The 12,791-nt window shown below is 45.7% G+C and overlaps 1 long non-coding RNA gene across 1 annotated transcript; it reads right to left on the bottom strand.

The window, feature by feature from the left end:
- Positions 1-10,536: 10,536 nt before the first annotated feature.
- Positions 10,537-11,919, bottom strand: LOC145432420 (uncharacterized). The gene is made up of 2 exons (XR_013912708.1): positions 11,778-11,919; positions 10,537-11,192 (listed from the first exon to the last, which is right to left on the bottom strand). It is a non-coding gene; the product is annotated as an uncharacterized LOC145432420 (long non-coding RNA).
- Positions 11,920-12,791: the final 872 nt, after the last annotated feature.

Genomic DNA, 12,791 nt, shown 5'->3' with positions numbered 1-12,791 from the left:
TCACTTTAGTCGATATAGAGGAACTGACCTGAAAAATAGGATCATGGCCAAGCTTGAAACCTGTCGGTTACCAAGATTACGTGAAGTACCCTCAGAAGGTCTGCTAGATGATGTTAATGCAGCACTACGGACGATACCTACAACCACGATTACCGACACTAACAAGCTGATCTACAATACGGCAGCAGTGATCAGTGAGATGCTTGGCTACAAGTTGAACAGCCACAAGGGGCAGTACCCTCCATGGAGAAGGAGGCTAGAGGGCAAGATCAAAGTAGCACGGAGGGAGGTTAGCCAACTAACGGAGTTGCAGAAAGGTGCGACAAAGAAGGTGCATAAGAAATACAGCAAGCTGTCCATACCTGAGGCCTTGGAAACTGCCAAGCAAAGACTCATAGCCTTGGCCAGCCGCTTGAGGAGATACACCAGAGAGATAGAAGGCAGGAGAATAAACCAGCTGTTCTCCACAGAACCAGCAAAGGTGTACTCTCAGTGGCAAGGGAACAATAAGAGAACAGCACCACCAAGGCTGGAGACGGAGCAATACTGGAAGAGCATATGGGAGAAGGACGCAACCCATAACGGCAATGCTCAGTGGCTAGTGGATCTGAGGGCAGACCACAGCGACCTCCCTGAACAGGGTCCAGTAACCATCACAGTGGCAGATATCCAAGAAAGGGTCTCCAGTATGAAGAGTTGAACAGCACCAGGGCCCGACATGGTTCACGCCTACTGGCTAAAGAAGCTGACTGCACTCCACGAGCGTCTGGCAGCACTAATGAACCAGCTGCTAGTTAACGAGAGACACCCGGAATGGCTAACCGAAGGTCGGACGGTCCTGATCCCCAAGGACCCCAAGAAGGGACCGGTCCCCTCCAACTACCGACCAATAACCTGCCTCAGTACTACATGGAAGCTCCTGTCAGGCATCATATCGGCTAAGATGAACAGGCACATGGGTCAATACATGAGCGGGACACTGAAAGGGATTGGCAAGAATACCAGAGGCGCAAAACACCAGCTACTGGTAGACAGAACAGTCAGCCGAGACTGCAAGACCAGACTGACCAACCTGTGCACTGCCTGGATTGATTACAAGAAGGCCTATGACTCAATGCCCCACAGCTGGATACTGGAATGCCTAGAATTGTACAAGATCAATGGGACCCTAAGAGCCTTCATCAGGAACTCAATGGGGATGTGGCGTACAACACTAGAGGCCAACTCCAAGCCCATAGCACAAGTCACCAAGGGATCTACCAAGGAGATGCTCTGTCCCCACTGCTGTTCTGCATAGGCCTGAACCCCCTCAGTGAGATCATTAACAAGACTGGCTACGGATACCGACTACGGAACGAAGCAGTTGTCAGCCACCTCCTGTACATAGAATCAGAATCAGAATACTTTATTGATCCCTGGGGGAAATTGTTTAAGGATGACATCAAGCTGTATGCCAAGAGTGAACGAGACATCGATTCACTGATCCACACCACCAGGATATACAGCAATGACATTGGAATGTCATTCGGACTGGAGAAGTGTAGTCGGATGGTAACAAAGAGAGGGAAGGTAGTCAGAACTGAGGGGATTGAACTACCAGAAGGCAACATTGCAGACATAGAGGACAGTTACAAGTACCTGGGGATCCCGCAGGCGAATGGGAACCATGAAGAAGCTGCTAGAAAAGCTGCAACCACCAAGTACCTGCAGAGGGTCAGGCAAGTCCTGAGGAGTCAGCTGAATGGTAAGAACAAGATCCGGGCCATCAACACGTACGCCCTGCCCGTGATCAGGTACCCTGCTGGGATAATAGGCTGGCCAAAGGAGGAGATAGAAGCCACTTACATAAAGACAAGAAAGCTCCTTACCATGCATGGAGGGTTTCACCCCAAGTCCAGCACTCTGAGGCTGTACGCTAAGCGTGTATATATATATATATATATATATATATATATATATATATATATATATATATATAAAATTGAATGGAAATCTTCATTCATATCCCTCATAGATAAAAGAAACATATGTTCAGCTGACAAACTGCATTACTTGAGAAGATATGTGGGAGGTCCTGCACAAAAGACACTTGATGGTATCTTTTACAGGGAGGATGGTGAAGCGTATGAGGATGCATGGGATCGCCTTAATAGCAGGTACGGTCAACCATTCGTCTTGCAGAGAGCAAGAGAGAAAAACTAGCTAGCTGGCCAAAGATCCACTCAAAGGATGCAAGACAACTCAGAGCATTCGCCGACTTCCTACATGCATGTCAACAAGCCATGCCTCATATTAAAGGCTGGACATTCTGAATGACTGTGAAGAGAACCAAAAGCTGGTCCAAAAGTTACCTGAGTGGGCAGCTTCAAGGTGGAACCGCAAGGTGACCCAGTTTATGAAGGACAGACAGGAATTTCCAGCCTTTCAGGACTTTGTCAACTTCATGTCATTAGAAGCAGAGATTGCCTGTAACCCAGTAACTTCCATCCATGCATTACGTTTATCAGACTTACCTGCAGAGAAACATCATCTGAAAGAAAGGAAAAATAAATCTACTGTTCTCCATACACAGACACTTACAGAGAATGAGAAGAATGTACCATCCAAGACAAGCTTAAAGACCCCCTTGTATGTTCTGTCATGATAACAAACACCGCCTACATAGTTGTCCAGAGTTTAAAGGAACGCCTCTGGAAGAGAAAAGAAAGTATGTAAGGGAAAACAAACTCTGCTATGGTTGTCTGAAACCAGGCCATAATGTTAAATACTGCCACCACAGACACTTATGTGATATCTGTAAGGGACGACACCCAACTTGCCTTCATGACGACAGATATTCCAACATGAATCCTGTGTTAGCCCCTAATCAGAATACAGACGAAGCAGTTACGACATTGTCTCTCAATACAGAGACTGAGCACACATCTACGACTACATCCATGATTTTGCCAGTCTGGGTTTCCTCTTCCAACAACCCAGGAATAGAAAGGGTTGTCTATGGTCTCAGAGTGCGTGGCTATACCTCCACAAATCACATTGATCTCCCTCCTGCCTATACCAAAGAGTGCATACCAGTGAATCGAAGGCACATTCCTACCAGTGAAACGGCGAGGCATTGGAATCATCTCAAAGCAATAGCAGATGATATTCCGCCACATTTAGACTGTGAAGTTGGTCTTCTAATAGGCTATAACTGCTCACAGGTACTAGCACCAAGACAGGTCATCCTAGGAAGAGATAATGAACTCCAGGAAGCCCTGATAAGTATGCCCAATAATAAGGCTCCAGGTCCAGACGGCTTTCCTGCAGAATTCTACAAAGAATTCGGGTCGATTCTAGCACCAGTTTTCTACAGAACGTTGTTGGCAGCACAAATGAACCAGCTGCTAGCTGACGAGAGACACCCGGAATGGCTAACCGAAGGCCGGACAGTCCTGATCCTGAAGGACCCCCAGGAGGGACCGGTCCCCTCCAACTACCGACCAATAACCTGCCTCAGCACCACATGGAAGCTCCTGTCAGGCATCATAGCAGCTAAGATGAACAGGCACATGGGTCAATACATGAGCGGGGCACTGAAAGGGATGGGCAAGAATACCAGAGGCGCAAAACACCAGCTACTGGCAGACCAAGCAGTCAGCCGAGACTGCAGGACCAGACTGACCAACCTGTGCACTGCCTGGATGGATTACAAGAAGGCCTATGACTCAATGCCCCACACCTGGATTCTGGAATGCCTAGAACTCTATAAGATCAACAGGACCCTGAGAACCTTCATCAGGAACTCAATGGGGATGTGGCGGACAACACTGGAGGCCAACTCCAAGCCCATAGCACAAGCCACCATCAAGTGCGGGATCTACCAAAGAGATGCTCTGTCCCCACTGCTGTTCTGCATAGGCCTTAACCCCCTCAGTGAGATAATTGACAAGACTGGCTACGGATACCGACTATGGAATGGAGCAGTTGTCAGCCACCTCCTGTACATGGATGACATCAAGCTGTATGCCAAGAGTGAACGAGACATCGTTTCACTGATCCACACCACCAGGATATACAGCAATGACATTGGAATGTCGTTCGGGCTGGAGAAGTGTAGTCGGATGGTAACAAAGAGAGGGAAGGTAATCAGAACTGAGGGGATCAAGCTACCAGAAGACAACATTGCAGACACTGAGGACAGTTACAAGTACCTGGGGATCCTGCAGGCGAATGGCAACCATGAAGAGGCCGCTAGGAAAGCTGCAACCACCAAGTACCTGCAGAGGGTCAGGCAAGTCCTGAGGAGTCAGCTGAACGGTAAGAACAAGATCCAGGCTATCAACACGTACGCCCTGCCCGTGATCAGGTACCCTGCTGGGGTAATAGGCTGGCCAAAGGAGGAGATAGAAGCCACTGACATCAAGACAAGAAAGCTCCTTACCATGCATGGAGGGTTTCACCCCAAGTCCAGCACCCTGAGGCTGTACGCTAAACAGAAGGAAGGGGCCAGGGACTGGTGAGTTTCAGCACCACAGTCCAGGATGAGACAAGGAACGTCCACGAATACATCACAAAGATGACCCCAACTGACAGCGTGCTCAGTGAATACCTCAGGCAGCAGAAACCCAAGAAAGTGGAGGAAGGCAAGGAACCATCATGGAAGGACAGGCCCCTGCACGGTATGTACCACCGGCAGATAGAGAAGGTGGCTGATATACAGAAATCCCACCAGTGGCTGGACAAAGCTGGACTGAAAGACAGCACGGAAGCACTAGTCATGGCAGCACAGGAACAAGCACTAAGCACAAAATCCATTGAGGCTGGGGTCTATCACACCAGGCAAGACCCCAGGTGCAGGCTGTGTAAAGATGCTCCAGAGACAATCCAGCACATAACAGCAGGGTGTAAGATGCTAGCAGGCAAGGCATACAGGGAACGCCATAACCAAGTGGCCAGCATAGTGTACAGGAACATATGTGCCGAGTATAACCTGGAAGTCTCGGGGTCAAAATGGGAGATGCCCCCAAGGGTGATGGAGAATAACCGAGCTAAGATCCTGTGGGACTTCCAGATACAGACGGACAAAATGGTGGTGGCTAACCAACCAGACATAGTGATGGTAGACAAACATGAGAAGACGGCCGTAGTGATTGATGTAGTGGTTCCGAATGACAGCAACATCAGGAAGACGGAACATGAGAAGCTCGAGAAATACTAAGGGCTCAGAGAAGAGCTCGACAATATGTAGAGGGTGAAGGTGACGGTGGTCCCAGTGGTAATCGGAGCACTAGGTGCAGTGACTCCCAAGCTAGGCGAGTGGCTCCAGCAGATCCCGGGAACAACAGTGGAGATCTCTGTCCAGAAGAGCGCAGTCCTACGAACAGCTAAGACACTGCGCAGGACCCTCAAGCTCCCAGGCCTCTGGTAGAGGACCCAAGCTTGAAGGATTGACCGCCCACAGGGGCGAGTGGGGATTTTTTTTCATATGTACCCTGTATGTATATGTACACTGATATATTTCTAATCCTCTCCATTCAGCTCAGTCTGGTACACCTCACTACTGTCTTGCTGTCCAGACATATCCTGCACCACCCTCAGATACTTCTCTGCCACTCCCGACTTCCTCACGTGGTACCACTTTCACTCTGCTTCAAATTCATGATCCTGTCTGACGTTCTTTTCACCTTCACAGACTTTTCCTTAAAGAATGTCCATACTCTATTTTTCTTCCTATCTAAACCATGGTAGAACAGTTTGAATCCATATCCAATGCTCCTGGCTTTGCTTCCGTCCCACCTGGTTACTAGCAAACACAATATATCTGCAAATCAACCATCTCTCTCCCTTTACCGGTTACAGCCCGACATTTAAAGTCTCTACACTCACCTCTTCACTCCTGCCTTTTCTCCTTTGGCCAGAAGCACAGTTTTTGCTGAAACTCTGTTGGCCAACAGGACCAGAGGCGGTCCTTGTTAAACTGGGCCCTGATAAGTCTGATATAGAGAAAACTCAGTGTTGATGATATAGCAACGATTTGATGCCTGTTGCCCTCCCTGATGCAAGCTTCCCCATTTATCCCTGCTTGAGACCGGCACTAGCTGTGCACTGTGTGAGCATATTTCTAGAAAGAGGAAATATAAAGACTGGTGGCTGGTAAGGAGAATGATTAATGTTGTCTCCCAACCATTCATCCACCCATCATTATGCCCTCCATCACTGTCACCTCCTCGGCATGGTCACCTTATTTGCTTGCTCCCATCAGTGATATAATTTTGACCACTTTCCCTTGGTCCTCTGCGTCTCCAGTTTCTAAACACAGCTTTCTCTCAAAATCCTGAAATGACGAGGTTTACCAGAACTCTAATGTTTCAGCCATGAGCTCACAAGCTGCCGTTCTCCATTTGAAATGTAAACTGCGGGTGGCCACTGAGGATGATGGGGATGTGATTCCATCTTACATGCAGGGAGAATTACAGCCACAAATTGCAGCAAGATGCAATAATTCAAGTTAGAATAGAATAGAATAGAATAGAATTCAACTTTATTGTCATTGCACATGCACAGGTACAGGGCAACGAAATGCAGTTTGCATCCATCCAGAAGTGCTTTAGTGATATAGATATATTACAATATATATTAGCAATAATATAGATATGTGAGTATATTACAGAAATGGGTCTATTATGGTATGTTATAATGTACACGGTATGAAGTATGTTGTGAATATTCTAAACTATAAGTATGTACAGGCTGTAGTGAGTACAAGCTATGTACAGGATATGAACAGGATATAAATATGAAAAACTATACAGAATATGAAATGAAATAAATAACTTTACAGAATCTGGGATATACAGCTATACAGAAATGGGAACTATGCAAGTTGTAAACAGTTGTAGGATTAAAGATTATCGAATGTACAGAATGATTATTTACACAGAGCTATACAGTAGTGCAGTTAAGATAAGTGAGGGTGTAGATAGTTTCTACAGAGGCTATATAAAGTGCTAGTGGTTGTGAGTGGTGGTTCAGTCCATGTTATTATTGTGTTTGAGGGTACAGTTGTCCATTGTGGGTGTGTGTATGTTCAGTCCATGAGTTTAACGTGGGTCAGATGTCAGGAGGCAGAGTTCAGGAGTCTGACAGCTGTGGGGAAGAAGCTGTTCCGGTACCTGGTGGTCTTAGTCCGGAGGCTCCTGTGGCGCCTCCCAGAGGGCAGGAGGGTGAAGAGTCCATGTGATGGGTGACTGGGGTCTTTGATGATTTTCCCAGCCCTTTTCAGACACCGCTTCCTGTAGATATCTTTTATGGCAGGAAGTGGTGCTCCGGCGATGCACTGGGCAGTTTTCACGACCCTCTGCAACGCCTTCCGGTCCGAGGCAGAGCAGTTCCCGTACCAGACTGTTATACAGTTGGTCAGGATGCTCTCGATGGTGCAGCGATAGAAGTTCACCAGGATGTCTGAGGACAGGTGGTTCTTCCTCAGAGTCCTCAAGAAGAAGAGGCGCTGGTGAGCCTTCTTGACCAGCTTGGAGCAGTTGGTCGTCCAGGTGAGATCCTCGGAGATGTGGACTCCCAGGAACTTGAAGCTGCTCACACGCTCCACAGCCGTCCCCTTAATGTGGATGGGTGGATGTGGGTCAGCATTCCTCCTGTAGTCCACGATGAGCTCCTTGGTCTTCTCGGTGTTAAGCAGCAGGTTGTTTCTGTCGCACCACTCAGCCAGACGATCCACCTCCTCCCTGTAGGCGGCCTCATCGTTGCCACTGATGAGGCCAATCACCGTGGTGTCATCTGCAAACTTAATGATGGTGTTGGAACCATCAGCAGGTCTGCAGTCGTGGGTGAAGAGGGAGTAGAGGAAAGGGCTCATCACACAGCCTTGTGGTACACCGGTGTTCATTGTGATGGTAGATGAGCAGCGGTTATCCAGCCAGACATGTTGGGGGCGGTTGGTCAGGAAGTCCAGTAACCATTTGCAGATGAGGGAACTGATACCCAGGTCTGTCAGTTTCCTGATGAGTTGTGAGGGGTGGATTGTATTGAATGCTGAACTGAAGTCTATAAACAGCATTCTGGCGTAGGTGTTGTTGTTGTCCAGGTGTGAGAGGACAGAGTGCATTGCGATGGAGACTGCATCCTCTGTGCTCCTGTTCCGGCGGTATGCGAATTGGTGGGGGTCCAGGGTGGGGGGGAGACAGGATTTGAAGTGTGCTAGGACCAGTCGCTCTAAGCACTTAGTGATGATGGGGGTGAGTGCTACTGGGCGGTAATCATTGAGGCAAGATGGATTGGAGTTTTTGGGTATCGGGACGATGGAGGTGGATTTGAAGCAGGCCGGTACCACAGCGTGGGCCAAGGACAGATTGAATATGTCTGTGAGCACTCCTGCAAGCTCCCCAGAACACGCTCTGAGAACACGCCCGGGGATGCCATCAGGGCCTGCAGCCTTGTGGACATTGATCCTGCTCAGCACCGCTCCTACATCGGTGGGGGAGAGAGTCATAGGTTGGTGGTCTGGCGTCATGTCTGCTTTGGTTGTGGTTGTGGGGTTCCCTCGCTCAAAACGAGCATAAAAGTTGTTGAGCTCGTTGAGGAAGGAGACATCAGAGGATGCGGGGGAGGGTTTGGTGGTCCTGTAGTCTGTGATGGTCTGGAGTCCTTGCCACATGCGTCGGGGGTTGGAGTTGGAGAAGTGTTCTTCTACCTTCTTTTTGTAATGGTGTTTGGCTTTTTTGATGCCCTTCTTTAGATTAGCCCTGGCTGTACTGTAGGCGTGTGCATCTCCTGACCTAAAGGCAGTGTTGCGGGCCTTCAGGAGGAGACGAACATCCCGGTTCATCCAAGGCTTCTGGTTGGGGTACATGGTGATCCGTTTCTGGGTGGTGACACTGTCTGTGGTTTTGGAGATGTAATCCAGTACAGATGAGGCGTACTGGTCCAGGTCTGTGTGGGTGAACATATTCCAGTCTGTGTTTTTAAATCTGTCCTGGAGCACTGCGTCTGTCCCCTCTGGCCACACTTTAATTGTCCTCACAGCAGGTTTCACACGTTGGATGAGTGGTGAATACCGAGGTGTGAGGAACAGGGAGAGATGGTCCGATTGTCCAATGTGGGGGAGGGGTGTGGCTTTGTAGGCTCCAGCCAGGTTGGAATACACATGGTCTAAAGTCTTGTCTCCTCTGGTGTGGCAGGAGACATGTTGGTGGAATCTGGGGAGGACTGTCTTTAAGTTGGTGTGGTTGAAGTCGCCAGCAACAATAAAAGCAGCCTCGGGGTGTTTATTCTGGTGTTTGTTAATGGCTGCAGAAAGTTCTTTCATGGCCAACCTAGCATTAGCGTCGGGGGGTATATACACGGCAGTGAGTATGATCGAAGTGAATTCTCCGGGGAGATAATAAGGTCTGCATTTGACCATTAAAAACTCCGCATTAGGTGAGCAGTGACTCTCAGTAGTAGTGGAGTTCATGCACCAAGCATTGTTAATATAAATGCACAAACCTCCACCTCTGGTCTTGCCGGAGTCATCTGCTAGCCTGTCGGCTCGGTGTGTGTGGCGTCCTGCTAACTCGATAGCATTGTCCGGGCAGCTGTTGTTCAGCCATGTTTCGGTGAAAAACATGACATTTGAGTCCATAATCCGTCTGTTGTTAGTGATGGAGAGCCGTATCTCATCCATTTTGTTTGCCAGAGAACGGACATTGGCGAGAAAAATACTGGGTAAAGGCAGCCGGTGTGGTGTTAGCTTTAGCTTAGCCCGTAGCCCTCCGCGCCTACCTCGCCTTTGTTAATGAGTTAATGAGTACTTTCATGTTCCTTCTACTTTTATAAAGATGTTTTTCTCACTCAAGTATATACCTGATAGGAGACTTGAGTTGTAATCTGATCTCTAAAATAACTAACATTAAGCTTGGAGATAAATAAATTATACTGTTTTCATTGTTTTGAAACAATTTCAGGAGTCACATAAACATGGCCGTTGAAATTAATGGAGAAAATGCTTTGTACACAATATACTGTTCATTACAGAACTTCACTGTACTGCATTGTTGGCTGATTCAAGTTACATTTTTTCTCAGATGAGGTCTGAGTAGGAAACATTTGGAGAAGATTCTTCATCCTGTCATGGCAGGTTGATGGTGAGGTGTAGTCATGCAGTCAGTTATGACTACATGACCTCACCTCTGTAGTGAATGCATTCATTAGTGAGAGATCATACGGTTCTTTTGAAAAAAATTATTGTCGCCTGTTCGTTAACCTAATGCAAATTTATTCTAAAAGGTGACGTGCCAGCCTGTTGTGGCTGTGTATGGTTCTTTCACATGTTACTGAGCCCCCTGTTTGTTAAGTGAAAAAGTTGATAATTGCCAATATGTCTCATTTCCTCAGACTTCAGTCACCTAGTCCAATAAATGACACGGAACAAGACTCAGTCAGAATAAGCTGTTTGGGATTGGCAGAGAAGATTTGGTAAGTTTGGCAGCTCGACTCTACTGCTCAACCCACAAATGTATTTTCCTTACGAGTATGGCACCAGTTATGGGGAAATAAACAGGCTTTTAAATAAGATTTATTGCTCATAAGCAATTTTACAACAAAAAAATATTTGACCAAACACAAATTTCCTTACTTTTCATACCAGCACAGCAAATCCAGCATGTCCAAATTAACACTGTCGGATTTGATTTCAACACTATTAAAGTGTCTATATGGGTCCACACCAGAGAGTGTTAATTTAACTCTTTTTGGAGAGTTGGTACGTTAACTCTGATTTAGTGTTAAACACCAAATCTGTCTGGAGTTGATAATTTAACACTTGGTGTTAAGAGTTTATATATTAACTCTCAAAGAGTATTTTAGTTTAACTACGTAAGAGTTATCTTCTAATTCATTCTAAAAAGCGGGAATTTTACTGTTCTGAACTTCTAGAAATTTCTTTTGGAAATAAACATTTACTAAAAAGATGCAATGGTTTTTGAAAAACCATTGCAAAAACCACAATTTCAAAACATTTTCTGAAAGATTTAACAGTATACATGTTCTCACTTTCATTAGAACTTTGTTTATCAAAAGGTCTGACATGGTAAATGCAAATAACAGCATTCTCATCACTTATTTCTTCAATACAATATGCATGTCCTTCATTCATCCCTTTGTGGAACTTCAACGCACTTCTGCTCTCCCCCATATTCCATCTTCACAAGCATATCCTGTGCGGAGATTGAATAAAAATTAGTTGACACTAATTAATGGCACAAATAATCCAGTAAACAATTGCAGCACAGTAAAAAAAAAAAGGAATCCTCTTTGAGTCATTACTTGTGTAGAGTATTTTCCCAAAAGACAAGGACACAGGCAGCAGGTAATACTGAACTAAATGTAAAACCTCAACCTTTTTAATTTTTACCTAAACCGTGTGCACAAAACTCTGGAGGGATCTATGCTAACGTAGAACCCAGTCAGGATGTCTGCTACTGCTCGTTTTTATTTTTTATTTTTTATGGGCGATCGTTTTCAGGCTTCAAGTAGCACCATTATACCAACATTTCACATTCTAGACATTGTTTTAGATGTATTTGACCAAAGGTTTGACTGAAAATTCACATGCAAGCCTTTTTTTCAAGGCTGTGGTATTTGCCCGCAAACAATACCTTTCAGCTAGCTAAAACAGAATATTATGCTATCACCGAGCAACATGGCTAATGCCTTTCACACAGCTTTGTCTCAACTCCAAAGAGCCACAGAAGTAAAAGCTCATAATAATAATTGAAACAATCTTTGAAAAAATGACTTACCAAGCATGGCAAACAACTCAAATATGTAGAGCAAAATGTTCTGAAACGGCTTCACTTCAGCTTCGATTGGAGCCGTGCTGGGGGCGGAGTCTGTGAATTTACTCTATTGGTGTCATAGCCCCTGTAGGAGTTCAGAGTTAAGAGGTCAAGAGTTAATGTTTCCATTGTAACACCTCCAGATTTGACAGAGAAACACTCATTTTTAACACTCGATTTTAACTACTATCATTTTACACCTCAGAGTTACATTAAAAGAATGTGACTCTGCTTAGAGTAAAATTAACTCTACTTTTGCAAGAAGACTATTAACACCAAAACATTTAACACTTTTGAATTTGCTGTGACCAGGTTTATGATATCTGATAATTCAAGTTTCAAAGCAGTAATTCATTAACCAATGTGTGACTTCGTGTTAGCTATACTGTATATGAGCATAGCTAATTTACAAGAGAGGTGGCTTAGGTTTTTTTGGTCACTAGCATTATTTTTTATATTGAGTTTTACTATCTCATCCCCCTTGGTGTCTGTTTTGGCAGAAGTACTGTGCTCAGTTCTTATGTTTGTCTTAGATCATTCTATGCCAGACAATCACTTATTGCTATTGCTTTTTGAGGCCCTTGAGAACACACACCACTCTGTGTGTTCTCTGGGCTAGCAGATGTTTTACTACTCAGTGGAAATAGTGAATGGCATTCAGGAGATGCTGCCGGGCGTTAAGAGTTTCTACCTGCTGTGCTCTTCATCTACAGTAAAGTTACCTACTGAGCAGCAGGGCTGTGTCTGAACGCAGCCCCATCTGCCCTTACTTTGAAGTGAACCTTATATAAGCAAAAGCATTTTTTTCCAGCTGAGATGGAAAAGTTGGTTCACCTCTTTTTAAGCAAACTAGGAACATTTCAGGTAATCACCAACTTAGCTGTGGGTTGGCATGACTGAGTTCTTCTAAGCTGGCAAATTTTTATTAAACTCCTAACATTGAGGATATTTATGGTTATGGTTAATCTCCACCCTTTT

The sequence above is a fragment of the Astatotilapia calliptera genome, chromosome 12 (genome assembly GCF_964374335.1).
Source record: "Astatotilapia calliptera chromosome 12, fAstCal68.1, whole genome shotgun sequence".
NCBI classification, from domain to species: domain Eukaryota; kingdom Metazoa; phylum Chordata; class Actinopteri; order Cichliformes; family Cichlidae; genus Astatotilapia; species Astatotilapia calliptera.
This window is presented reverse-complemented; position numbering and strand designations above follow the sequence as displayed.